General features: G+C 39.5%; 1 protein-coding gene across 1 annotated transcript in view; it reads left to right on the top strand.

The window, feature by feature from the left end:
- The first annotated feature begins 4,477 nt into the window (after positions 1-4,477).
- The window catches only part of RAP1B (RAP1B, member of RAS oncogene family), a 46,284-nt gene continuing 38,945 nt past the window's right edge, over positions 4,478-11,816 (top strand). Inside the window, exon 1 of the mRNA XM_052639675.1 lies at positions 4,478-4,607. The gene's annotated coding sequence lies outside the window, so the exon portion shown is untranslated. The remainder of the gene's footprint in view (positions 4,608-11,816) is intronic.

Here is an 11,816-nt window from a genome sequence, read left to right as displayed (position 1 = left end):
TTAAGAGTTATTTGACGTGGTGTAGGCAGACCTGGTGGTCGAGCCTACAACTACTGAAATAGAGTACAGACAGAATTTGAAACCTATCTTGAGACAAATAAGCGGTTATAGCTATTAGAGTAAAAACCATGCCAAACTACCTCATTTTTCTTATATATAAGTATGCTGCTACTGCTGCTGCTAAGTCGCTTCAGTCGTGTCCGACTCTGTGCGACCCCATAGATGGCAGCCCACCAGGCTCCCCCGTCCCTGGGATTCTGAACACTGGAGTGGGTTGCCATTTCCTTCTCCAATGCATTAGAGCGAAAAGTGAAAGTGAAGTCGCTCAGTCGTGTCTGCCTCTTCGCGACCCCATGGACTGCAGCCTACCAGGCTCCTCCGCCCATGGGATTTTCCAGGCAAGAGTACTGGAGTGGGGTGCCATTGCCTTCTCGATATATGAGTATGAGGTTTCCCCAAATCAGAAATCTTAGAGAAACACAAACTACCCTAGGAGAGTATGAGTCCTAAGTTGTTTTCCTATAATAGCAATGGTCTAATATGCTTGCCTTTTCTCTCACATGATTAAATGCTAGAATTTCTAAAATAACTGCATAGAGTTTGAAACACAATCATGAACCAAGAAAACAGAACAAAACTAACCTGGGATATAAGTCATTGTTTTTCCTCTATTGTATCAACAAACAGCCTTCTTAGCCTTCTCAACCTCCAACCCCAGCTATGCAGGGTGTTGCAAAGAAACAGAACTACATTTATATAATCATATATTACACACACACACATGTACACAATAGAAAAACTTGTAACAAAGTGTCTTGAAAGGATCAGATTTTAATATTATCAATTTGTGAATGAAATAATGTAATAATATTTAACGTTAATGATTCTCAATGCTACTGATAACCATGCTTAATTGGAAGTTAAACAGCATGACTCTTGTTAATGCGAATAATCATTAATTGTTAATTAGGAAAGTTGTAAATGTGAAGGTTCTTTAAAATCTAATTTTGCATTTGCAATAAGACCTTTACTTATGTGGACCATTGAAATGAAACTAATGAGGTATAAATGGTATTTGAAGTACAACATTTAAGAGAGCAAGTACATAGAAAATCAGAAATATAATATCAGGTTTAATACAGCAAGAATTATGGGAGAGCACACTATTAATTCACTTCCCCTAAAAAGGGGAAACCTAATTTTGAGGTTCTTCGTCTAGTCCCAGGAGCTAAGATGTGGTTATTTTCTCTATCTGACAACAGTTTTGTAAGGCAGAGGTTATGTATCCCCATGCTGCAGATGAGAAAACTACGCCTTGATAGAATTAAGGAATTTGCCCAAGACTATGCTGCTAATTGGCCTCCCAGATGGCACAGTGGTAAAGAATCTACCTGCCATAGCAAGAGATGTGGTTCAATCCCTGGGTTAGGAAGATCCCTTGGAGTAGGAAATGGCAACCCTCTCCAGTATTCTTGCCTGGAAAATTCCATAGACAGAGGAGCCTGGGGGGCTATAGTCCATAGGGTCACAAAGATTCAGACATGACTGCATGATTGAGCACCACCATCACATGCAGCTAGTGAGGGGTGGAGCTGAACTCTGACTCTGGTGTTCTCCACTGTTTCACAGTACTTAAGGTACCGAAAATCCATCACTGCCTATTAGAGGAAAACCACCATGCCAAACATGAGAAATATATATCCTTATCTTATAGACTTTATCTCCCAGTACCAGTAGTACCCACTAGATGATTTGAGGGACCTAGTACAAAATGACAATGCAGACCTCTTTGTTCAAATATCATTAAAAATTTCAAGATGATGACATCAGAGCTCACTGAAACAACTATGGGGACTTTCTAAGCACAGAGCCCTATCACATGCCCGCAAAGCTGGCCCTGAGTACAGCCAGGCAAACAATGGCAGCCCACCATCTGTTTTTGTTACAGCCATGAGCTAAGAATAATTTTCACATGTTTAACGATACTTTTAAAAAGAAAAATATTTGAATTATATGAAATTCAAATTAGTATCCATAAATAAAGTTTTATTAGAAAGAGTCACACTCATTCTTTGTGTATCCTATGGCTGTTTGCACAACAAAGGCAGAGTTGAGTAGCTGTAAATCTGGTCCACAAAAACGTAAATATTTTCTATCTGGCTTTATATAAAAAGTTTGCAAGCCACTGCCCTAGTAGGAAGGTAGAAAATAAGTGACAAAAAAAGGGAGCAGTAGTGTTACGGGGATTCAGTAGAGAAGAGACCACATTAAATTGGAACTATCAGAAAAGATGCTCTTTCTTGGAGAAAGTAAATGGACCTTGAATGAAGGGCAGAGGTAGGAAGGGGCATTCCAAGCAGAGGAAATCACCTCTGCACACGGGAGAGGTGGGGAAGCACTATGGCTGGGCAAGATGAGAAGTCTACTCTGACTGTAAGCCATTTTTAAGTGGAAGGGAAAAATAAGATACAAGGATTTTAATTTTAGTAGGACAGGGGAGTAACTGAATACTCTCTTAGGAAGAGAGTGGCTTGCTTAGTAAGCTTTAAGGTAATATCTGGCAACAATGTGTAGAAAGGATGACAGTAGGAACAGACAGGAGGCCACAGGCAAGGCAGGAAGGTGCCCCCGGAGTCCAAGAGTTGAGAAGAAATGCCAAGCCAAACAGCGGGGTCTCGGGAGAAATGAATTACTATCTGATAGACCTGCCAATTGACTGATGGCTTCAGGAAAGGCAGAAAAAGGAGTATCAGGATTTAAGACTGATAATTTAGTCTAATTTAAATTAGACAATTTAAGGTAATTTAAAAGATGATATAATTAACAAAGGAGAAGAAACTTGTTTGGTGACAAAGGTGATAAGTTCAGTTTGCCCGCATGACCTATTAAAGCTGCCAGTGGAATATCATGGTGCAGGTTTTAAGGTGACAGGAGCTTTCAAGAACTCAAACTCAAAACAAATGTTTTTCTTTTCTTTTCTTACAAATATATTTTAATTAAACTATTTTACATATTCTCTCAAACTCGAAATAACTCTAGCTCCAATCTTCTAAAACCTACTCTTTCTGGGGAAAAAAGAAAATCAATTGCCCAAAGGTCAAAGAGTTTAAAAAGAGAGAGAGAAAGGAAAAAACAGTATAGCCAAGTAACATTGCTCCCATAAACTCAGTTTCAGGCTTTCAGACTTTTCAAAGTTTTCTGCAATAATTGAAAGGTCAATAAATTTAAGTTTGTTGTCGATTCATTCATTCAGAATTTACAATAATTCCTACAGACTGCTCTGACACTTGCCTTTGAAATCTCCATTTTAAAAGGATTTTCTAAGGAAACAAATAACCAAAATACGTAACATATTCCATCAACCTAAATCATGAAAAATCTAGAAAGCACTTACATACAAAAAACTAAGGATAATTATAGTTCATTCTTATCTATTTTTTTAACTTAGTTTTCAATTACTAGTATTCTTAAAAAGAGTAAAAGTAATCATTTTCGCTAATCTTCCAAATTTATAAAAATTCATAAAGATTTATTTCAAGAATGCTTTATAACAGGGTCCAGTTAAACTATGGACTAAGCAAAAATAAATCTTTAATGACCTCCCAATCCCAAATTCTCCCTGCACTTTGCTGTTTGAATACTTTTGTCCACCAAAACTCAGTTTTATAAAAGCTAACATCTTGTATAAAGGGTAGTTGTATTTTAGTCTTTTCTCTAATAGTGGTAAATTCCACTGTTAAGTCCTCACCCTTTTTGAAACGAGGCATTTTGGAAGAGAAAGTGCTTTCTGTTGCCCAGTAGTCACATCATAAGGACCCCTATAGGTAATTCTTTTAGAGTGCTCGAGTCATGCATTTAAATACACGCTTTATTTCACTCATATAGTTGATTTAGGTACAAAGTTGTTTGGGATTATGTTGAGTTTGACGGCGTAATTTGGAAAGAATTGTAATAGATTAAGACACCTGACCTTTCAGGAGAAACCATTTCAAGAATGAAAGAGACTGCGCCCTGGCCTAGGCACCTTCACGGGAGCTCTAGGTGTGGAAACAGCGCTGTTACTTCTCGGGCCACTTTCCCCAACACAAAGGAATACGCGAGCACCAACTGTTTGGTGGCGTCGGTGATTAAACTACAGTTTGCACTAAAGGCATCTTTTGAGTTTCGGACGGTTTCTAAGCCCTTGGCACCAGTGTAAACCCACTAAGGTCTCAGAAGTCAAGGCGAGGCCGAAGGGGCAAGGTGGAGAAGGAAGAGACACCCGGAGGAGGAAATGCTGCGAAAGGGGCCCGACGTCGGCACGAGTGGCCCCGCCCCTCGACTCTCTCGCCCCGCCCTTCGGTGCCGCCCCTTCCCGGGCCGCGCACCCGCGCGCCCCGCCCGCGGACGGAAGCGAGAGCGAGGCTGAACGCCTGACGTCAAGGCGACACCGCCAAACCTCGCCCAGAGTCAGGCGTGTAAACCAGCCGGAGCGGCGGCGGCGGCGGCGGCAGCAGCAGCAGCAGCAGCAGCAGCGGTAGCGGCAGGACCGCCGTGGCGCCGGGAGCAGCGACCCGGGGGGAGCGTGAGGCGACGCTGGCTGCGGGCACCCGGTGACAGCGCGAGAGGTTGGCAGAGTGCGTGCGTGGCCACTGAGGGGAGCGGCGGCGGCGGCCGCGCGGGGCGGGGGCCGGGCGCCTGCGGAGGGGAGCTGATGGGGTGCGGCGCGGGCCGGGCGGGGCGCGCGCGACGGTCAGGGGGCCAGGGCGGCGACGGCGGCCTTGCAGCGCGGCAGGTGGTGCTGGGGCCCGGCGCCGGTGCGGCGAGCGCGCTGCCTCCCAGGCCGGCGGGGACGAGCCGCCGCCGCGGGGGAACAGCGCGCTTTGCGGAAGGGGTCAAATGTCTGAAATATGGCGGAGGAAGTGAGAGCCCGAGGACCCCCCCACCCGCCTGCTCGTTTCTGGCCGCGGCCGCCGCTGCCTCTCAGCTGCCCGCCGTCCCTCGCCGGAAGACTCATCTCCCCGCCCCGGAGCCCCCTTGCCGGCCGCCTCGGTTCCTTCCCGGGTGTGAGTGGAAGTTAGAACGGAAACCAGAAAGTTGTCTTTTGCGGAGACTCAGCTTCCCCCAGTCCCGAGCAGGGGCGGAGAGCTTTCGGGGGAAACCACTCCCCGGCGCCTTGCGGGCTCGAGCCTGACAGGGGAAAAGTTTGCCTGAAACCGGGCTGGTTTGCTCCATTTGTTGCGGGAAGTGGCAGGAGGAAGGCAGCGGAGGGAGCCCCACCTAATCTGGCAGCAGCCGCCGCGAAGAGAAAAACTGTTAAAGGGGCCTTTCCAATCGTCAGGAAGAGGAAATCTCTTTCTCTTACAGAGGGAAAGAAAATCCAGGAAGTTTGTCGTCTTCTCTTTTTCGGACATCTCGGTGTGTCTAATCCTAACACTGTCTGTCAGCGCCATGAATATTGTTTAAAACTACCCCCGTTGAATCTAACCATCCTAGTTTTCCTTCTGAAAACACCGATAGCTTTTGGAGAAAAGACTGTCCTTGCTGAGTTTAAGCTGACCATTTGCTTCCTCTTCGCTTGCTCCCTCTTACTAGTTTAGGACAACATTTTTGCCCTGCAGCTCTTGTTCGGAGTGAAGATGAGCAGTTGTGTGTTACTGTAATGGGAAATCACGTTTTAACGGGGTAGAAAGTTGACACTGAAGATTGTGATTTTAATATTTTAAAATTCAAGCTGATTGGATTTTTGTTTTGCTAGTAGCATAGCATCTACTATATAAACATCTAAAATATAATTTATAATTCTTATAAAACTTAAAGCTTTCAACTCGAAGATTCATTTTTTATCCTCTTATTTTGTAATTAGAATGCTATTTGGACTTGCTCAACAGAATCTTAGCAAGAGGTAACTTAAAAAGGGGAGACGTTCATTTAACTTAAAGCTGGTATCACTCGTGAAAACTGAACCTTGAATAGTATTTGAGTCATAATGTAGTCATGGGACTTTTTAAGGGCCGGAAAGGGCTATTTAGATCGTCCACTCCCACCCTCTGAACTTACGGTGGAGGAAACTGAGGCCTAGAAGAGATAAGATAACTAGTCAGTGGTCCTGCTGACTTGAAGGACAGTAAATGGCAACCCACTCCAGTGTTCTTGCCTGGAGAATCCCAGGGACGGCGGAGCCTGGTGGGCTGCCGTCTATGGGGTCACATAGAGTCGGACATGACTGAAGCGACTTAGCAGCAGCAGCAGCAGCAGTCCATCCATAGTAGAGAAGCTGGAGGAAAAAATACGACGTTTTTATGGTGAATTATTACATTTTGTAGAGGGTAGACGTCCCATCAAGTACCTTAGTCAGTGTAGAAGAACCCTTTGGGTAGTTTCATTACCAGATTTTAAGAGAGGAAGTTGATATTCAGAATGATTAAATAACTTTAAGGACACAGAGCCGTGAATGATAGTCTTATTTGAGCCCATCCATACTTTTGGTCTCTGCATTGTTGTGAAGGTGGTTTCACTTGCATTTTCTTTCTGTCATTCATAATAAATTCTGAGACTCCCTTATCTGAAGAAGCCAGAAAGTAAATCTTTGAAACACCTGTATCCAGTTTGGTTTTAATGTTCCAGGTATGGGAATACAACTGAAGAACCCAATAATAAACTGACTTTATTTTAAAATGTGGTGTGGGTTCATGACAGTGTTGTTCCTTCTGCCCCCTAACCCCTACCCTCCCCCATCCTATGAAAATAGTATCGTGTCTTCTATGGCAAGTATCGCTTCCTCCCGTCTGTTATTTTACCTGTTTTTTGTTATCCCACTAAATTATAAACTCCATGTATTGTTTGTATGCCCTGAAACACAGGCATAGTATCTTAACGTAGAGATAATACCGGTTTGTTAAATGTAAGTACCATGAGGGTAGGAACTTGACCCGTTTTATTCTCTACTGTATCTTCATTCCTAGAACCTTGCCTATGCATAGTGTTTAGCATTTATATTTAGATATTAACTAATGAATATTTAAAAGAGATGATATTTGAAGAGATCTTTGTATTCCTTCAAAAAGAAACATTTCCACATTGGCTTTGGAGCCATTTTAATTTTTACAGATTGATTTTTATCCTCAAAGCAATCTTGTACTGTGGCATTTCAGTATTTTCTCTTAGCTGTATAAAGTGAAAGAGTCCCCATGGTAAGGAGCCACCATGTAAGGAGGGTGTTATCAAGTGTGTCCTCTGATATAATTCAATATTGGTAGAAGGCTGATGCGGAGATTGATAACATAGTAACTAATTATACATGTTGTTTTAAATATAAAGTCTAAGCTTTGGGTGAGAAATTATCCATGTTCAGTTTTCTTTGACTTTTGTTGTAGGTATTTGATCAGTGTTTATTAAGGCAGTGAAATTAAATAGGGAATAGATCTCATACAAATAGAATTTGATTAATTTTTCAAAGATGTCATTTATTTTTCTTCCAAAAGTGTAAGTAGACAGTTTTATTATTGAATATCAGGATCTTATTGGTATGAATGTGTCATTTTCCCAAAGACTTAATGTGTTTTTGGGTTATGTATTGGTAAAGAGGGAGTGGTTATTGATCTGTAGTGTTTAGATTTGACTGACACGGGGAGTAGTTTAGTATTTATGAACTGAATAGTCAAAAGCTGTCTTCTATTATGGCAATGATGTAACATGTTCAGTCTATAGAAAATCTTGATAAAGATTGGTTGTAAACTTTGTAAGACCATATAAGGTTGTAACTAAATTTATGCTTTGATTTTTTTTTCTTCTATCATTTTTGAAGACTCTTAATAAGAGTTGCCCTTTTCAAATTGGATTTCTTTTAGAAAAAGTTAAGAAACATTTTGGCTGATGATTCATTGTAACAGTAGACATCTGCAAATGACTTGCCCTTGTGCTGAAAACCTAATGTTTTTCAGTGTTCTTAAAATATTTTGCAGTAGTACTAAAAGGTACTAATTATTACCTTTTGAGGACTTAAAAGCCCTGAAAAGACTTTTAAGTCATTTATTAGTCCTTTGGAAATTTTATGAATACAATGGAAGCAGTAGGTACAAGGAATAGAATGAAATTATCTATTTGCAGTAAAGACTGGCTTGATGTTTAATCTCGTAGTTTGTTTGAACCTATTTGATCACTGGATTCTAAGACCAGTCCCTTTAATCTTATATTTTATATTTTATAGAAGAAAAGTTACCAGGAACTTTTTGCTGCCTTAAAAAAATTAAAATCACTTTTTAAAGTACACCACTAACAAAAAGAAATACCAGTTCTCCATACTTCCTAATACTGGTGTCTTTATTACCGATATTAGTCAAATAAAGGCTACATAGCAGCTGATTATTATTTCAGTAATGTCTTAAAGAATTTTTCATTGTATCAATAATGGATCAAGATATTTAAACTTTTTTAAAGGAGCCAGCCTTAAAACTTATTAAAGAAAGACATGACAATTTGAGGAAATGTACCAGGGTTTTAAATAATATTTAAATTACTTACCGAAAGGAAAAATACTGGGGGAGTTCCCTGGCGGTCCAGCGGTTAGAACTCCACACTTTAACTGCACAGGGCCTGGGTTCAGTCCCTGGTCAGGAAACTAAGATCCCACAAGATACCCTGAGGCCAAAAAAAGAAAAAGGATGTATATTTGCCATATGAACTGAATAATTTCCATCTGGAATTTACTGTGTAGAACAATATTCTGGGATATTACTAGGTCTAAAATTGTATATGAGGTGCTCAGGTACTAGAAATATGTTCACATTTAAGAATCTTAGTCTATTAAAAACTTACAGAATAATTATCTAATGTTCTGATTTTGTATTTCATATTGGACTGGTTCCTGACTGTTTCGTAATTTTGCAGCTGTGCATGCACTAGGTGGTCTTGTCCAGTGGTGGATGGTGAGAGGTTTTAACTTGAACAGGTGGACTTAAAGATATTAAAGGAAGAGAGCATCCATTTAAACCAGTTACACATAATTTTGATCACTTGTACATAATTTTGATCACTACTGATTTCTTGAAATCATCACTTTTACTACATGATAGAGCTGCTTCTTGAGTTTTTCAGTAGTTGCTTTGAGTATTTATTTCAGTAAATAGTACTTTTAATAAAACAGTTTTCTCTCCTGTATTTAAAACTTAGCATTTTGCTAAGTAACTTTATTTTCAAAGTATACAGTGGACTAATTGCCCTATTGGTGGATCACTTCTACCTGTTGCTTTCCTCTTCTTTGCCTTCTGGGAAAGAAACAAAGATGAAAGAAAATCTGTTTTGTCCATTTAATAGTTTTTGGCAAAAGCTTCTAAAGAGGAAATGGAAAATGTTACTCAAAATTCTAATTATCTGTATTTTCTACAATTTTTCTTTATTAGAATATGTTTTTCAAGTCACTGTGTTCTAAAAAAAAAAATGGAGTTTCTAAAAGTTCTTAGATACTGGGAATAAGGACTATAAATAAAAGCTCTTTTTGTTTAATTAATAGTTTGTTGGTGTCAAAGTAGTGTGCATGTTGCATCCAACTTTTACCTTGTGCTTTAAGGTTGTAGTGAGACTACATTATGCCTGCATAGTTACATCTGCTGTTTCTAAGATTTGTAGTTATCGTTAAGCTCTTCAGTATCTATAGCAAAACTGGGGACTCCCTCAGGAATCTTGAATTCTGTACTGTACAGATAATAACAAAGGATGGTAATGAGGTATATAAACGTGTGTATTATTGTGCTGCTCTTGAAATTGTTGAACTTGAGATATTACACTAAAGTGCTTTGAATACAGATAAGTATAATGAAGAAAATTAGTATCACTTGTAATTTTTACCAGTGCAGTGAATTTTAAGGCAGAATTTGTACTTCTTTTCTAAAGTTTTCCTAACCTCTTTGCTTCCTTGGTGGGAAAGATGGCATATACTACTTAGAGATATTGAGGATTCAGTGCAGTATTATTCATAAATGTTTATAAAATACACTAACGGGTAGTGTTTTTGTTCTTTATGATAAAGCTTCTCTTCACCTTTAGCATTGCTAGTGCCAAGTAAAGTTGATTAGGTTACTTAATTTTTAAGATTCCTACTAAGGTGTGAGTGAGAACTAAGGAAGAAAATTGTGATTGTGAACAAATAAATTGTCTAGCTCAGTGGTTTTCTAAGAATGGTCGAAGGAATCCTGGGGATTGCCTCAACATTTGCAGGGAGTCTACAAGTAGAAAACTTTTTACAGTAGTACTGAGATGTCCTTTGCGTTTTCACTGTATTGATAGCTGTACCAATGTACAAAACCAAAAGTCAATAAAGCTTGACATCTTAAATCAGGTCAGAGTACCACACTGTATTAGCAGTCATTGTCTGTATTCTTCATTGCCATATACCCACACTTTAAAAAAGAAAAAAGAAAACCTAAACACACTTGATGAAGAAGTTAAAAAAAAACCAGAGCAACTTTATACACATCATTTTAGTATATTATGACTAAATAGAAAGTATGCTTAAAATACTTTTTTTTTTTTTTTCCGCTCCTTACGGAAGTATAATGGTTGTCTCTATGGAAAGTATTTGTGTGATTATTTGAGTTGCAAGCTGAATCAGCCACTTTTATAATGAACTCTGTTTTTATTTAAAAGAATGCTTGACAGACTGAAGAAGTTTTTCAGACTTGGGTATTACATTTTCTCTAAAGTGAACCTGTTGCTTTAAAAGGAAAAGATTGACAGTATTTATAAGCAATGGTTATAGTTCTAATTTTCAAGTGAAAATTAAAATTTTGTAAAATTTGTGTTAGTTAGCAACTGTGCTCTTCACAGTTTCTCAATATCTTAAAAAAGTTTTCTGATGATATTGGTGATGTAAATGAACATGGTTTTTAAAATACTATGTAATAAAATATGTCAATATTTGAAAATCGACATGACTCTATAAGCAAGTATATTCCAAGTCACCAGTGCATGAAAATCATGCAGGGATAAGAAATCCTTCCAAAGTTCTAGCTAGACCACTGAGTCTTAATGTGATAGAGAACACAAGGTTTACTGATAAGGTTTATTGATTTATTGATAGATTCCAGTATATTGCAGCTAATAGAGGTTGGTATAGCATCAAAAGAGAATATCAGCATTTATTTGAAAGGCTGTTAAGATATTCCCATCTGTTTGTCTGGTTATTACTTTTTTGTGTGTATTACTCATTTTTCCATGCTTTACAATATATTGAACAAATTTTTGTTGTGGGGGAAGAGAAGAATAGGAACCATAGATGAACACTGTGAGGCAAGTTTAGTTTCTTTTTTTTTTTTTCCTGTTGAGCAGTCTATTCAACATGTGTGGGGGAGGGGGGGCCACATCTCACTGCTTGCAGAATTTTAGTTCCCAGGCCAGGCATTGAACTGCCAGGTTTCCTGGCAGTGAAAGCACCGAGTCCTAACTACTGGACCAACAGGGAATTCCTCTCATTCAATTCTTGATCACAGTAATAGATTATGTAATTTATTAAGCCACTTTCTGGTTTTAATACTTGTTTTGTACATCTGATGACTTAACCATAGATAGGTTACTGTATTCAAGTTTTGACATAACCTTAAATATATTTTTAATAGTTGTCTTTCACAATTTTAGGATATGTAGTAGCTTTCATCTGGTGACTCAGACAATAAAGAATCTGCCTTCAATGTGGGAGACCTGGGTTTGACCCCTGGGTTGGGAAGATTCCCTGGAGGAGGTATGGCCACCCACTCCAGTATTCTTGCCTGGAGAATCCCCAGGACAGAGGAGCCTGGTGGGCTACAGTCCATGGGGTCAGAAAGAGTTGGACACGACTGAGC

This window comes from Budorcas taxicolor, chromosome 5, assembly GCF_023091745.1.
Source record: "Budorcas taxicolor isolate Tak-1 chromosome 5, Takin1.1, whole genome shotgun sequence".
Taxonomy (NCBI): domain Eukaryota; kingdom Metazoa; phylum Chordata; class Mammalia; order Artiodactyla; family Bovidae; genus Budorcas; species Budorcas taxicolor.
Note: the sequence above shows the minus strand (reverse complement) of the source record. Positions and strands in the feature narration are given on the sequence as shown.